Source organism: Copidosoma floridanum, unplaced genomic scaffold (assembly GCF_036245765.1).
Source record: "Copidosoma floridanum isolate Cflo_tuat_1 unplaced genomic scaffold, Cflo_Japanese_pri ptg000006l, whole genome shotgun sequence".
Lineage (NCBI taxonomy): Eukaryota > Metazoa > Arthropoda > Insecta > Hymenoptera > Encyrtidae > Copidosoma > Copidosoma floridanum.
Window position 1 is genome coordinate 25,630,796 of NW_028321883.1, and position 15,431 is coordinate 25,646,226.

Consider the following 15,431-nt stretch of genomic DNA (forward strand, 5'->3'; position numbering starts at 1 on the left):
GAAGGAAGACCGATTTCACCGAGTTTCCATCGACGCCAATTAGTTGGCGCTGTATGTATACCTATACGTATTTTTCACGGTATTGTATTCAAATCAAACGTACGCGTGATCGAGTGGTTTTTCCCACAGATCCCACAAGTACTTGCGATTGTAATGACATTTTTACAAATACATTTTATCCGCTCTGCGATAGACCGTCACTCAAAAGTATTTTATTTCCCAACATCGATACATCAAGGCATCGGCGAAAATCCGCTTTCAATAGAATGCGTTCAAAGGGGGGAAACGGAGCCTGCAAATCCAAAAACTATCCTGAGAAAGCCCCGAGCCAAGAGACACACAAACTGCACACACCCGTTGGGGGAAAAAAAAAAAAAATAAAACTCGAAAAGGCGCATTGTTACGCGAAATCGGTGGTATGCTAAAACAGGGAACCCGCTCTCGCTCGCCTTCCACACACGAGCCTCGCAAACGAGATTCCAGCGATTCCGCGATCCGTAAGATTAATCCCTATTGCATCGCGTCCACACTTCCCCCCTCCTCCTCCTCTCTCCTCCGCGCGTTTTATCCCCTATATACTTCCCATCCCGATCGTTGCGGTCGTTTGTTTTCGAGTCGCAGCTGAAAATTTTCTCATTACCGATTTATTACGTCCTCCCCCCCTCCGCATTGGCTGGCCGCGCATTGTTTGCCAACACGTGTTGCCAAGTATTTTAATTCAATTAAATTCAGCGGGTCCGCGTTGCAAAACTCCTCGAGCCGCTAGTGTGCGACGCTTGAAATAATTGCTAACAAAATCATTGAAATTTTTCACCCCCCCCCCTCTTCCCCCCAGAGTTAACGATCCAAAAGAGAGAGAGTCCCATTACCCCGCGCAACAGAGGCAGCGCCCATCAATCATACATACCCGGTGCATGGCGAATACGAGATTGATGGTTCGTCCCCGGTGATGCGAGTCCCGCCGTCGGAAACAAGCGGCAGCTGTGATTCCCCGCGCTTCTATTGCAGGATATCCCTCGATCGCGCGATGAGAGTATGCCGGGACGAGTTTAACGAACGATTGGCTCCCGCGTCGGTGCAGTTTTCCGATAGCTAATATTTTTCATAATTAGAAAACAAAAAAAACGATTATTTTCCACGCGTACACAACACTCGTGCGCTGACAGGGACTTTTCTCGCGGGTGACACGTGTGCCCGAGTCGCTGCCAGTGCCATCCCAACCGGTTTGTCTCCTTTTCGCAAAAGCAGCGGCAACCGCGTCTTGGCTAATTGGTGATTTTCGCGACAAGAGCTTCTGCGACACCTCGCGCACACCAGCAGCGCCGACGACCAGCAACGATAATGATCGTCTTAATAATTTCCACAAACCCCCTTCGTTCCCCCCCCCCCTTTCCTCGGCTATAAGAGACAGACAGATAGAACCCCGTCTCACCGCGTACCGGACTCGATCTACTGACGTGTACTTGCGTATAGCTCCCTCAAAACTTCCGCAGCTACTAGTTTCCTGCGCGTATATATATAGCATTCATAAATTCGCGCCCGACAGCATATACATCCCGCGGTGTATCTGCACACCCGCAGACGGAAAAAAATTGGTAGGCGCCGATGCTTCGGGCAACCGCGTACACGAATCCCATATGGCATTACACGCATAGCGCGCCGCGGCGACACGCACGCACGCACTTATATATATACACTCGCACCTTCGAGGCGGCATACATATAAGCACCGCGACGATCGACACGTCCGATAATCCTCCTCCTCCTCGGTTCGCGCGCGCTAGAGAGGATACGTGCCCCTTAACGAGCGCCGCATACCCGTCCTCTCTCGGCGCGAGCCGCGGCTTCCCCCCTTCAATCCTCCCCTTCGATTTCTATAAGGAGCAGAGGTGCGAATCGAGATCTTTTCTCCCGCGTGTACACACACACACACACCTACATGTAAGTGGCAATAATAGCGCCGAGCTTTCGCGCACGGGAGGATTCCTCGGCGCTTAGATCGCAGCCTAGCGATTACCTTATACATTATATACCAGTGGGGGGGGAATCATCGGTTCAGCTAAACTTTCGAGCGTTGATTCTTACGCGCCGAATCGGATGATACAAACTCGTGCTCGCCAAATGGCGCTTATCGGCGGCTAATTGTTTCGCGCCGCTCGTTGCTTTTATCTCGCTCAGCCGCGGCTCCCACAATCTAATCGGTTATGCAATAACTCGAATAATCCCAAGACGAAAAAGGGGAGGGGGGGGCATGATAAGTCAATCGGCGCTTTATCCTATCGAATAATTAGCGGTACAAGAATATAACTGCCTTTTCCGCGATAAAGCCAGCAATGAAATCTGGCACTCTCTCTCAAGAGAGAGAGTTTGTGCTGCACGCGATAATGCAGTGTGTGTTCGCCTATATATCCAGCTTTTTCTCGGTCTCGATACACCACCGCGTCGTGGTACTTTAAACCAATGGTATTGAAGTTTCTTACTCGAGTAACGCGATACGTAGTTTTTTCTTTTTTTTTTTTTTTTCTACTTTCAACTGTCGCCTTTTAGCTCCTGTGCGTGTGTGAATGTATTGGATGACTGATAAAACTCATCTGTTTTTGATACCCTGTCGATCGAGTTACTGCGCTCGAGGAGTAACAGTTTGCACACAATTATTTTGTACCGATGACAAAGTAAACTTGGTATATGTATACGGTTTCCTCGGACTTACCTGCGATTGAACTTTGTGGACGGCAGAGTGAGTTTCCCGAGTCGGCTTGGCCGCAATCCAATCCCCCTCTGAAACAAGCACCAAACACCGATCCAGTTAGCAGTCGAATGAAAATGACAATATTACTTTGAGCATTGATGATTTTACATAAGAGGGATATAACATTATACCAGACATCTCGGCTAACAGACCGCAATATTCTGGTTCTTTGTTGCAGGTCGACCGCAGTCCGAGAAAGGGAAATCTGCAGAGGGAGCAAGAAAAGCCGGGGACCGACGGTGGCACATTCGCACACGCAAACACGACAAGTGTCACGTCCCATTGTTGGATGGCGCAAGCGCGCGGGCTCCTTCCAGAGACTTACATTCACACACATACATTTGGAGGGGAGTAGTCGGGGTTGAGGTGAACCTCGAGGCGAAATAATGGAGCCGCTCCCTTTCCGAGGGCCACGCATAAATCGCGTGTGCCCCTCACTCTCCGGGCTCTTTCCGCCAGGGGGTGACACCGGGTGTCGGTGCACTACCGCGGAAGGATGCCTTCCCCTCTCCTGGCGGGGATTACGAAAAAGGATTACAGGAATCGGCCGCGCTGATCTACGGCAATGGGAATTGCCGGAGGGACCCGGTTCTGCAAGCTCGAAATTTAACCCGGTGAAGCTCTTTTTCTTTTTTTTCTTCTTCATGTTTGACTTGAGTGTACCAAGCTCTCGTGCACGTGATACGTGGGTATAAGCGCATTGCAAGCTTGTTCGTTTCCGTGAGCCCATTATTATACATCAGCTGCTGTCCCTTGGAAGTCTCTCTTTGAAATAGGTTGTACACAAGACGTGGACTGTAATTTTTATCAGCAGAAGAGACGGAAAAAATAGATTTCTTATGATAGTGCACACATTTTTACACTATGACACGTGAATATAATACATAAATATTATACATACACATGTAGAGTACACGGGCAATGTGCAAGGCAAAATAGCGGCACTTCGTTTTATGGTTCGGCGAAATGACAGAACTGTTTGTTGATACGATTTTATTATCATTATCATTGCTATCATTATTATTATTATTATTATTATTATTATTATTATTATTATTATTATTATTATTATCAATGATATTATTATTTTTTATTATTATGATAATTTTATTGATCATTGAGTTTAAAAGTCACGAGCGCGTATCGCATCAACGGTACGAGAAGTCTTATTGTAAATATGTCACATATAATATACATGCGGCGGATAAGTAAATAAAATTTACGCGAAAATATACATATTATATGATATATTATATTATATTACAAAACTAATAGAAAACGATTATAAAGATTACTATGAAGGAGAACAAGAGACGAGGGTGCTTGTGGACACCGCGCGTCTCTTCCGTTCTTCTTTGTCTTTCTTCAGCCGTGAAGATGGACAATTTTATTTTATTTTTTTTAATTTTTTTTTTTTTTTTTATTCATATTATTTATAGTATAAACAACGCACCTTGAGCTTGCTTTGGTTTTGTTACTTTGCACGCGATTCATTTTTTCATCTGTGAATACGACTTACCTATTTTTTTTTTCTACAATTAGAATTGTTGTGCGAATTGCGTTTGGAATTTTTTTAACTAACAATTATTGATGTATCGTTTGTGAAAAAAAGAAAAATCAACGAAACTTGCAATTTAATAAAAGGGTATTTCTAACAATCGACATGATGTTTTCTTAACATTTAAAACTTACTAAAAACATACATATAATATATACATGGTAAAAATGTAAATATACAAACACAACTAGATCCTTAAGATTTCACGAGTAACGCAGTGTAAAGTATTTTTCATTGAATGTATGAATATTTTTATTTCGTTGCAAAATGGATTTTGCAATAAAAAAAAGACATGCTTCTACGGTGCAATAGGGGAATATTTTACTCTATTAGTGTTTGTTATCCTCTTTGATAAACGTTTTCATAGCGACCAGCAAACGATTAAAACTGCATACAATAAGTAGCAAGAATACAAAATTAACAGCTGAGCGTGTCAGTCAAGCAATTTTCCTGTCTTTTTTTTCAACATAAAAAGCATGTTATTGTAAACAACAACTATAATACTTATAAATATGATACAAGCATGTCACAGTTTCCAAGTAATAATACGAATATTATGATAATTTGTTAAATCTCATAAAACCGTATGGTGCTGCTGTGGAGTGGCGGAGCTCGTGCTGGCTTCCACTGGCAATAGTCAATGTTAATAGAAAAAAAAAAAAAAAAAAAAAAGATTTTATAAATACATAAAATTGAAAGGTGTCACCCAATAGCCGTATACATAAATGCAATAAAAAATGCTCTCTAAGCCCCCCCCCCCACGTATATTATTAATATACTCTCATGAATAATAACACGTGTTGTACCACTACACAGTCCTGTAGTAGAAGAATAAATAAACGAATGAAGAAAAAGAAAAATTATTATATACAATAATGAACATTAACCATCGCACATAGTAAAATAAATATATCAACAATATCGCAGTTATGATTGATGAAAGCCACGTAGTATACACGTTCATTATTATTTTTATTGATATGGTTATTATTTCTATTGTATTTGTGGTAATGATGTTTGCATAGGAAAAATGGTGCAATAGTATTTAATGAGACAGATGAAGCAGATGAAAGTGTTTACTGTCATGTATTTGTCATTAGGAGCCAGCGCGCGTCGAGGATCTGAAAATTAACGAATTCCGATCGATATTTGTAAATTCTTTTTTTGTGGAAAAAACAATACGTAAACAACGGAAACATATCAATGGTTTTTAATTTCTGAGGAAAATTTTACACTTTGGACAAAAAAGTGTCGAATCGTGTTCTCGAACAACGTTGAAATCGAAGCCAAAAGTTCCTTTGGGTAGCAAAAAAAATTGTTAATCGATTTTAGAATATATTCGACCCTATTGTGTAAATAAACTGTTTCGATGAGTATACATAAAAAAAAAAAAAAAAAATGTTGGACTAAATTATTCAACGTAAAAAAGTAATTATAACGAAGCGCAAAAAAGTGTTCTAAAATCGATCAAAGTCATGAGTACACATGTATCGTGTATGATTTGAAGAAAAAAAAAAAAAAGTAGAAAAAAAAGTGAAAGAAGGTACGAAGAAAAGATAAAAGTCCGTGTGCAAATGAAAAAAATGTAAATTTTATGTAAAGATACATTTATTTATATCTGTGATAAAAGGAGAAGAAGAAGTATAGAGGGTGAAGAAAATAAATGTAAACGAGGAGGAGCATATATACATATACAATACAAATTGTGAACCGCGCGTAAGTGAAAAACGGGGCGAGCTATAATAATAACACATGCACTTGCTACACTTGCAGGGATGCGAAGGAAGAAAGGAAGAAAAAACCCAGAACCGGCACATGCGCAATAGCGATTCTCTCGTTACAAGTGATCGTGTCGCTTTCTATAAAAAATACATGTACTTATATGAAGATCAGTATGTTTTTTTTTTTTTTCTTTTGTAAATAATACAAGCGAGCGATTGCTTCTTTTTTTCACTATTTTTCTTTCCACTCTTGTGTATTGTACGTGTGTGTGTGTACGTGTCCATACAGTGTATACGTGTTCGCCGCGAAACTTTTGCTCTCGCATGCGACGAGTCGACTACATGACGATGACAACGGCTGGTAATGAAAAAAGGAAAAGTGGAAAAAAAAAAAAATTTGATTGCTGTGAATTTGCACGATGAAAAGTATACATAATAAATCCTAGTTATGTATGTTCATCAATTGGTAACTATCGCTGATTTGTCATTCGGTCGTTCGTTCAAGTATAAATGTAGTTCGCAAACTTTGTAAAATAAGAGAAAAAAATTAATGAATAAATAGAAAAAACAATAATGGTGGAAAAATAAAAAAATAAAAAAATAAAAAACAGATACAAGAGTGTGTAAATAGCTATGAATGTGAATATAGATGAAATATATCTATTATTACTATAATAACAATTATTAAGAGTATCGACATCATATAACATATATTATATTATAATTATATTATTGTCAACCTCAATTATGATTCATATTATATATTAAAAAGGAAGACTATTACGTTTTTGTGAAATTTCATTGGCACTTTCATTCGTCCACCCCACAGAATATTCCCGTCCACTTGACATTAAGAGCCATGCACGTAGGGCAGATTACGACAGTAAAAAGTTACACCAAGAGTGTCTAGTACGTGATGGCAGCGTAACAGCCTAAACCGTTACGGAGTTGTGGTCGAAAAACGAAGACTATATACACTCCAGCCTCCAACATTATGAAACAGAGGCAGAGGAAGAAGCTGCTCGAGAGTCGGTGCACGTACGGCGTAAACATCGAAAACACATCGAGCTTTTTCCCCCCGACACCCTATACAAAGGAGTGCTGCTCTGCTCGTTTTGAATACATATATTCCCCCGAAACACAATGGGCGGCCACCACCACCACCCATACTCAGCGTATTACGTATATTGGTGGGCAGTTGCGAAACTGTAAGCATCGGCACCATTGGCCCGCGAAAGAAAAGGTAACAATGGACCGCAGTCCCCTCATTCGCGCTGTTACTTCTCGTGTTCTCTACTCGTGTAAGAGCGAATTTCGATTCCGCGCTCGTTATCGGCTCGAGGCCCCCATACGTGCACCTCATGTACTCGCCACCATCACCACTTCGCGTATATAGCTTCAATATTTTTCGATCGGACCTTTTCCGTCTTACCCCTAGCCTATTGTACCCGAGTTTTGAATAGCAATGGACACCAGAGAGCTTCCAGTGGTGGGGTTTGCACGTCTATTCTCTTCGATGCAGGTCTTGGGCTGATTTAGTTGGTATGAATTTTTCTTCTTATATTATTATGGGTATACGTGCAAGCGTATGAATTTTAATGCCAAAAGTGCTCTTACTTGTTGCATTGGAATGAACAAATACGACGATTAATTAAGCTCGAGACAATGGAACAAGTACAATAATATAGTCAGATTCATCTGAATGTCTACGCGTATGGGGAATTGCTCAATAGTGGAATAATTAGCGGGGGCATCTTTCTCAAGACCGAGTGCATTGATTGTTCTGCAGAGAGGATATGTATACCTGTTACGACACTGTCCGAGAGCCAGGTTGTACATGTTATACGATAGTTTATTTATTCGTGCGAATGCAAAAATCATTGATTTTACGATTATCCTCGCGCACGCCGTATTTGTTTCAATCGATCGAGGTGACTCTTAACGGGCTGTTTAAGAATCGCGGGATGGATTTTTTGAGTGATACTTAACGATTATTGCCGCGCGTGGTTGTTTCTTGAAATTCGTGATCCGAGAGGCGATGTGTTTTCAAGTTTACGGGAACCTCAAAGGAGTGTGTCTGCCTGTACACCGATCGGTCGTAAAATAGTATGGCTTTTATCGACGATTTCGACCAACTATTCGCATTTCGATATACATATACTTTGTCCTTGTAGTTTTTCGATTGGGAAGTATGAAAAAAAGTTGGTATAGCTTCGAAAAAAAAAAAAAAAAAAAAAAAAAAAAAAAAAAAAAAAAAAAGATTGTTTACCATCCGCTACCATCATAAAGCCGTGGACGAAAAAAAAAAAAAAAAAAAAACACATAGTGGGAAGAGGAGGAGCGTTATATACCTCCTAACAACTATAAATTGGGCAACAACGAGGAGACTTGGACAATAGCCCAGTAAAGCCCCAAGACAAAGGATGTACATGCAGCAGAAGCAGAGAAGGAACGAGCCATAGGTGAGTACAGGGTAGAGAGAGAGAGAGAGGAGTGTAGGACGGAAGAGCGGAATGATTCCCGAGGCCTGGAGTTGTATACTCCGCTGGAAGGGTGCCATATCCTGGCTGTCGGCCATCTATAAACTCATAACAGCGCGAGCTCTCGTCCCGTTGTTTCTTCTGCTTCTCGCGTCCTCGATGCGCCTCCGTTCGTTTCTGTATACCGATGCTCTTACGACTTTGACGAGCTGTTGTATTGCACGAGCAGGTCTTGGGTGTAACAACGTCGCGTGCACGAGGAGACTTTTTTTTTCTTGTTTTCTTTCTCTTTTACGACGACGAAGGCAGTTTGCAGGTGCAAGGAAGGAGTTTGAAGCGTAATCAGGAGGAACGAATGGGAAAATGCACGGGATGGACTGTTGTTTTGATTGGCATGCAGCTTTACTTGTGTACCAGATTTTGTTCATCAAATTAGTTTATTAATTTTTGAGGTATTTACAACCCCCAACTTATACATTAAATCATCTCTCTCCAACATGGGAGGGCATGGCTCAGTCAGCAAAGAGCAGTAATAAACAAGTGTAGTTCGAGACTCGGCAGATAATATAAGATAGAAAAAATTGTACGTCTATAATTATGACTAAAATGAAAGAAAAAAAAAAACAGTTCTGCTTCTGTGAGGGGATTAAATTTTTTTTTTTCTTATTTACAACGATTATCGATGCACCTGTCCGATGAAGAATAAATTTTTGTTGAGCACACACAACAAACGTATGTATACTTACAAGTGCCACCTTGTTATCTAGCGTGTCGTTAATGGGCTCAAAAAACTTGGCTGTACAATAAATCCTCGAATGGTTGTGAAAATCCCTCCCAATAACCCTCCGCAAGCATCAGTTGTAACGATTTCTCAACTATATATTATACATGTACGTCTGCCAAGTTGTTTGCTCTGGAATGACCCGATGGGCAAACCAGTCGCTACTACTTGAGTCGTACTCTCTCGAGACCTATACTTATAATATGCCACGCGTCGGTCGTCCTTGTATCAAATGCTCGTACGCGAGCGAAACGGTTTCGGGAAGAAAAAAAAAGTGGGAGAGCGCGGATTACTCATAAAACGTGTTTGGCTCTAAATCAATGTTCACGGGATATGCACGAGGAATCTATGTTTTTTTTTCATGGTGGAAATTGTTATTCAATTTTTCTGGCTCCAAAATAAGCTATACAACGTTGGTACAAGTGACCATCACCTGATCTTGATAATACTTTCCACACAAAAAAAAAAAAAAAAACAAACAAATACGTCGAAGCTGTTTGACGTTAATCGCTTATCACAATCAATATTACAATTGGCAGTGGTAAAACTATTAACGCGCAAAATTAATAACCCTAAGAGGGAGGAAGGGAGGGATGTAGAGACATTATCGTAAATTCGAACGTCCCCTCTCTCGGGGAAGTTCACATCCGCGAGGTTGCATCTCGCGCAGAAGCGCCATCAGGACCCTTTATGGTTGACTTTACGGGGAGAAGTCAATTTAGGTGCGGCAGTTGGTATTCCGGGGGTGAATAATCATTTGCCCACAGCAGCCCTCGACGTGATGAATCGTCACGTGCGTGCAGAGGACCGAGGTGCGATAAACAATATGTTATGGTGTGCATGTTTACCACGAAATAAGAAAAAAAGGGGGAGGAAGTCGTAATGAAATGGATGAAAGGGTTGTTAGGAATAGAACGTTTGTAGCGTGCACGAGAACCTTAAGTTTTCGCCAACGATAGTTTACATGGAATATCATGCAGTTTATCCACGGCTTCGGGAGGATGATTTATGGGGTTGTGGTGGTTCGTGCGGAAGAGTATTTTCACGGTCGCACGATACTCGAAAGATGTGACTTTTACATGTATAGTAAACGATACTTCGCGGTTACTGCGACTACGTACCTATATTCCACTAATTTTCGATCCCTTTGTGGCATTATAAGCTAATCTGTAGAGCAATAAAGTGTTAGGAACAAATATTCAAATGTCTTCACAATTACAAGTTTTTGATTATTTCTAGATCAAAAATATTAGACTTAGAAGATAGCCATTATTTTTTTTAGCGCTGTGTCGTATAATATATTAATTTGTAAGATATTGGAGTGTTAGAGACGAATATTTAATCAATTTAAGTGGCCAAAGTCCCACAGTTTAAAAGATTAATTTTTTTTTAATTTTCATGATCACGGTACTTGTATCGTCCTTTTCGCGGTATCTGCGCTGTTTACAGAGATATAGCAATTTTGAGTTTTCGATTTTATTCTTAATTCAAAAATATCGAACTTAAAGAATATCCATACGTGGTGTATTTGCCTACGTAAAATTTTAGTTTTTCGGATGATTCATCTAATATATATCTTTTTATGTTCAAAGCACTTGTTAGATACGATGAAAAAAAAAAAAAAAAAATTGTTTTATTATACGCAATGGGTACCTATGATTCCGGAAAATCTAATTATCCTATTGTAGCAAACAATGAAAAACCTGCAAATGAACGTGGACGCATCGGTTACATAAAGACGCGGAAAAAGCAAAATCGACGCAAGCCACAGCAGTTATATATATATAGCCTGGCGTATAATGCGGAAGCGCTAATTTGATTTCAAGGGGCGAGGTGCTCGTATTATGCGATAATACCCTTACCTCTCTGTACCAGCTCACGTATACCTACGCATCAATCGGAGCGCGCGGAGGAATGCAAATGGCCGTCGGTGCTGCACGTACCTGCATACTGTCATATAATGACATAAGTAGGGTATTGTTTTACTATGGCTTCTACTTACCCCCCCACCCCCAACCCTCGACCTCTTCCGTCCCCGCAGCTTTTGCCTGCAGACCTGTGCTTTTCCTCGATACTCGGCAACCCAGCAAGTTCGCTGTAGGTGAAAGCTCGATGAAAACTTTGTACGTCCAATAATAAGCGGCGTGCAACGTTGATGATTAATTCCATGTACGTACAAGAGAACAGCGATGTTTTTTCTGTGGCGTACGAGAAAACAATCCCTAAGGTGGATGCTTTCGCTGGTGGTATTTTTCTCATCACGATGTTACTGGATATAAAGTCTTTGGGATTTTTAGAGTAAAAATAATAAGTGATACAAGACAAATGGGGATTATTTGGGATTTTCAGAGTATAAGCTTACTAATTTTCGAGGTGTAATTTAAATGTCTTGTCTATAGAAAAGAGAAGTGTGTGGTTGCAATGGACAAAGCCGGGGGTTGAAGAAACTCCACACATTTGTTCTCGAGATGGTTGGTAAGAGTCGACCTTCTATTTGAGGGCCATGTGTATCTTACGAACTGTATCGTGTACAAGTATCCGATGGTATTTCTATTTCAACCAGATTGACCTACATATTTGCAAATATTTAAATTTTTCAAACCTGCTAGCTCCAGCATTCACTGCTCCGTAGTTTTCATCTCATCTCGAGTCAATAATTCATGCGTCTCGATATTTTTTACCAAATGGCTTCGGACAAACTTGTCCCGTGGGTTGTCTTGTGTTTTCCGAAGCAGTTTGTAGTAGAGCGAGGCATTTACTTAATCATAATACCAATGTCTCGCAGCTCATTTTCTTTTTCTTATTCAAAGAGAAAGTGTCCAACAGGGTTTAACAAACGGAACATGCATTTTTTAAACTTATCGCGTCTTTTTTGATACAAAAATGTCTCTAGATTTTTATAGATTTTATAAAAAAAGTTTTTTTTTTTTTTTCAATTAATCAATGAAAGTTGTAATTTTTCTATGAGAAAAATAAACTGGAATACTTGATTTAAGACTACTTTCATCCGTTGACAAAATCAATGGAAACTAAAAACTGATTGTACATCACAAGCAATTGGTTTTTTTTAGAAAATTTTACATGATTTTATAAGAATAACAAAGCTCAATTTTAACTCTGAAACATCCAAACGAAAATGACCATTTGGGGACTTTTTAATTTGGTCAATAATAACTCACGTTTTATTTCAAACCAATATCCCCCCTCGATTTCAGCGGTTTTACCAGCGTTAGATAATTATAATAATATAATCTAATAACTCTATGCTGAGAGTAACCGCGAAAAAACAAATTTTTGTGTAAAATTGTAGTTGAAATAGCATACAGCTTCAATTCGTATCATCGTAGAAAAAAAGAAGAAAAAAAAAGACCTTTCTCTAGGAAAAGCTCGAAGATATATAACGCATCCATACGAAAGAAAAATGACCAAAGAACCGAACTAGAGTCGAAAAAAAGCTTTAGAGGCCAATCTCGGGCTTACAAAATGAAACCAAGGCAACCGGGCACACGAGCACATGTAATAAAACAATGTACACGCAAATGCATCATACGAGTCGGGTATACGCGTACACGGCCGGGGAGCGAGAAAACGTGAGAGAGCAGTCGAGATGTTTACAGGCGGCCACGGCGCGCTATCGTTATCGGAACGAGCGAGAAAAAGTCAAAAGGGAGGGGGACGAGTTGTAATTGATTTGTGGCACTGCGCCGCATCCGCGTGCTCGATCGCCAGCATAAAGCTCCAGCACGTGGAGGTGAAACTTTTCGAAAGAGTGGCACTTTTGATTGTTATTATTTTTATTTTCGCACCGTGAGAAGCTGCTTATCGGGAGAGGTGAAGAAGAAAAAAAAAAAAAAAAACTTATCGAGCGTTGGAGTGAAATTTAATCGACTCGTGTAGGGCGATATTTTACTTTGACGCTCGTTTTTCGAAGTATCCGTGAGCAGCGAAGAAAAAATAAAAGAAACAAAAAAAAACAAGAAATCTCAAAAAACTTCTTCCGACTTCCTTTGTAAGGAGATACGAGGGCGTTATCTCCTCTTTGCCTCCAAGTCCCCTTTATCTCGGCCAATAATGAACATAATTAATTACGTCATTGAACAAGGAAATAAACGGCCTTACAAATCTTTCGGTCCTCGCCATACGTTGAAGTGGTGTGTCTCAAAGTGAAGAAGAACAGAAAAAAAGGAAATACCTGAAAAACGAGGTAGAAGAAAAAGGTATCCCCTTGTGTAAATTCCAAGTTTATCTGTCACTGTATACACACACACATATATTATATATACGCTACGCGTTAAGGTACAAACTGTCAAACTCGCCGAGACGGACCTTAGCGTCCACCTTTTCTCGACCCTCCACGCTCTGACGCACGTTGTCTCCCGATGCCCTATCTTATCTCCGAGAGTCAAAAAAAAAAAAAAAAAAAAAACCTCCAAGACGTGATTTCTTTCATCCCGAGCTGGTAGCTTGACTCCGCCTGTTGGTTTTACAGATTTGGAGCTTTTCACTTTCGTTTGGATAAAATAACACACACACACACACACACTGAGAAGTGTATTCCCAGAACATGCGTTTTATCTATTGTTTTCTTTGTACACCTTGGGGTTTACTTTGTTTTTTATCATCGGTGACTTTTGGACTCAAGTGTCGCAGCTCAAAATAATCATTGACACGAAAAAAAGAGAACTATACCAAATGAAGCGGAAAATCTAAAATGTCCCCAAAAGACACCCAAGTTTTTACTCATCGTCAACCGTACCTCTGGAGCCACTCGAGTAATAACTCAGATCTCGGGGTGGCCTTGCTTCTCCTCGTAAAAAAAAAAAAAAAAAAAAAAAAAATAGAAACGCAGTCTCCTACGTCCGTACCACGAAAAGGGTCCTCTCTCTCTCTCTCTCTCGGTGAGTTTCCCTGGCCCGTTTTACGCGGGAGAGAGCCCACCGATGACAATCAGTTTGTTGTTCTCCAAGGATGATTTTGATATGACCTTGATTTTCGAAAATTCAGAGACAAAAACAAGTAAAAACGCAATTTTCACGATACATCCACTTAACCCCGATATCAAAGGTTCTACGATAATCGTACGATTCACGCCTCAAAAAATTTTAACGCCATTAAACGGCGGGATCTCTCTCGTCTTAAAACAAGTCCATGCAGGTACAGCGAGAGGCCATATTACAACCCAGTTACCGTATACACGTGTATAATTTTATGCAGCCAGCCATATGTATACACCCCTGTACGGTACATTTGCAGTAACAAGGAGGAGGAGGACGGAGGTGCGACAGAGTAGTGCGTTCCCCCGATCGCGCGGAGTTATTGTCTCTTTGTGAGGACTCGGCGATAACTCGGCTGCACCGCGTATAGGGTATACACGTGCACCATCCCAAATCTCGGTTAACACTCTCGTGTCCTTGTGTCCCGAGCGCAGCATCGGAGGACCGGCTAAAACAAGAGACGATCGAGAGAAGGGGAAGGGTAGAAAAAAAAAAAGAAACAGAAAAAAAAAGAGAGAAGAGGGCACCGTGAGAGCGGTATTCCTCTCGTGTGTGTGTATATATATACGAGGCTCGCGCGCCCGCGGAAGGCTTTGTGGGTCCCCGCTCACTCCGCGTGTACGTATAAACGTTTGTACGTGTGCGCGGTTCATTCACGCGATTCTTTCCATTGATGGTCACCCAAGAGAAGTAAGTGTGGGGCGGAGGGAAGATTTAAGATTAGCCCGAGATAAAGAATGCCGGGCCCAAAGAGATAGGGGGGGTAGGGAGATAGTAAAAACGAACGAAATTCGGGGCGAGAGGGAATGATGTACATATATACCTTATGCGTATAGGAACGGAAATCGCGCGTCGCTGGTATTTCGGGCCCACCGGACGCAAATGAGACGCGTATACCGCGAGCGTGAATTTATAAAATCATGAAATAACGGACCAATTGGACATGCGTTTCGGTGATCGCGTTCAAGTTGTAGGGAAGGAAAAACAAAGGAAAAAGAAAAAAGGGTCTTGGAAGGGCTCCGCAAGAAATAAGAGGGACCATCGGGGCACGGGATAAGATAGTACCTATGTATGTATGTATAGGGGAGGGAGGAAAAAGGAGGCGATGCGGCCCGTACGTCCGAAAGAAAGTATGCGGTAGCCGGTAGA

At 40.9% G+C, this 15,431-nt stretch overlaps 2 protein-coding genes across 2 annotated transcripts in view; one reads left to right on the plus strand and one right to left on the minus strand.

The window, feature by feature from the left end:
* Positions 1-2,730, minus strand: part of LOC111643886 (uncharacterized) — a 146,061-nt gene extending 143,331 nt beyond the window's left edge. Inside the window, exon 1 of the mRNA XM_089598831.1 lies at positions 2,710-2,730. The gene's annotated coding sequence lies outside the window, so the exon portion shown is untranslated. The remainder of the gene's footprint in view (positions 1-2,709) is intronic.
* The window catches only part of LOC106647085 (uncharacterized), a 72,799-nt gene extending 69,022 nt beyond the window's left edge, over positions 1-3,777 (plus strand). The window contains exon 7 of the mRNA XM_089598335.1: positions 2,927-3,777. The gene's annotated coding sequence lies outside the window, so the exon portion shown is untranslated. The remainder of the gene's footprint in view (positions 1-2,926) is intronic.
* Positions 3,778-15,431: the final 11,654 nt, after the last annotated feature.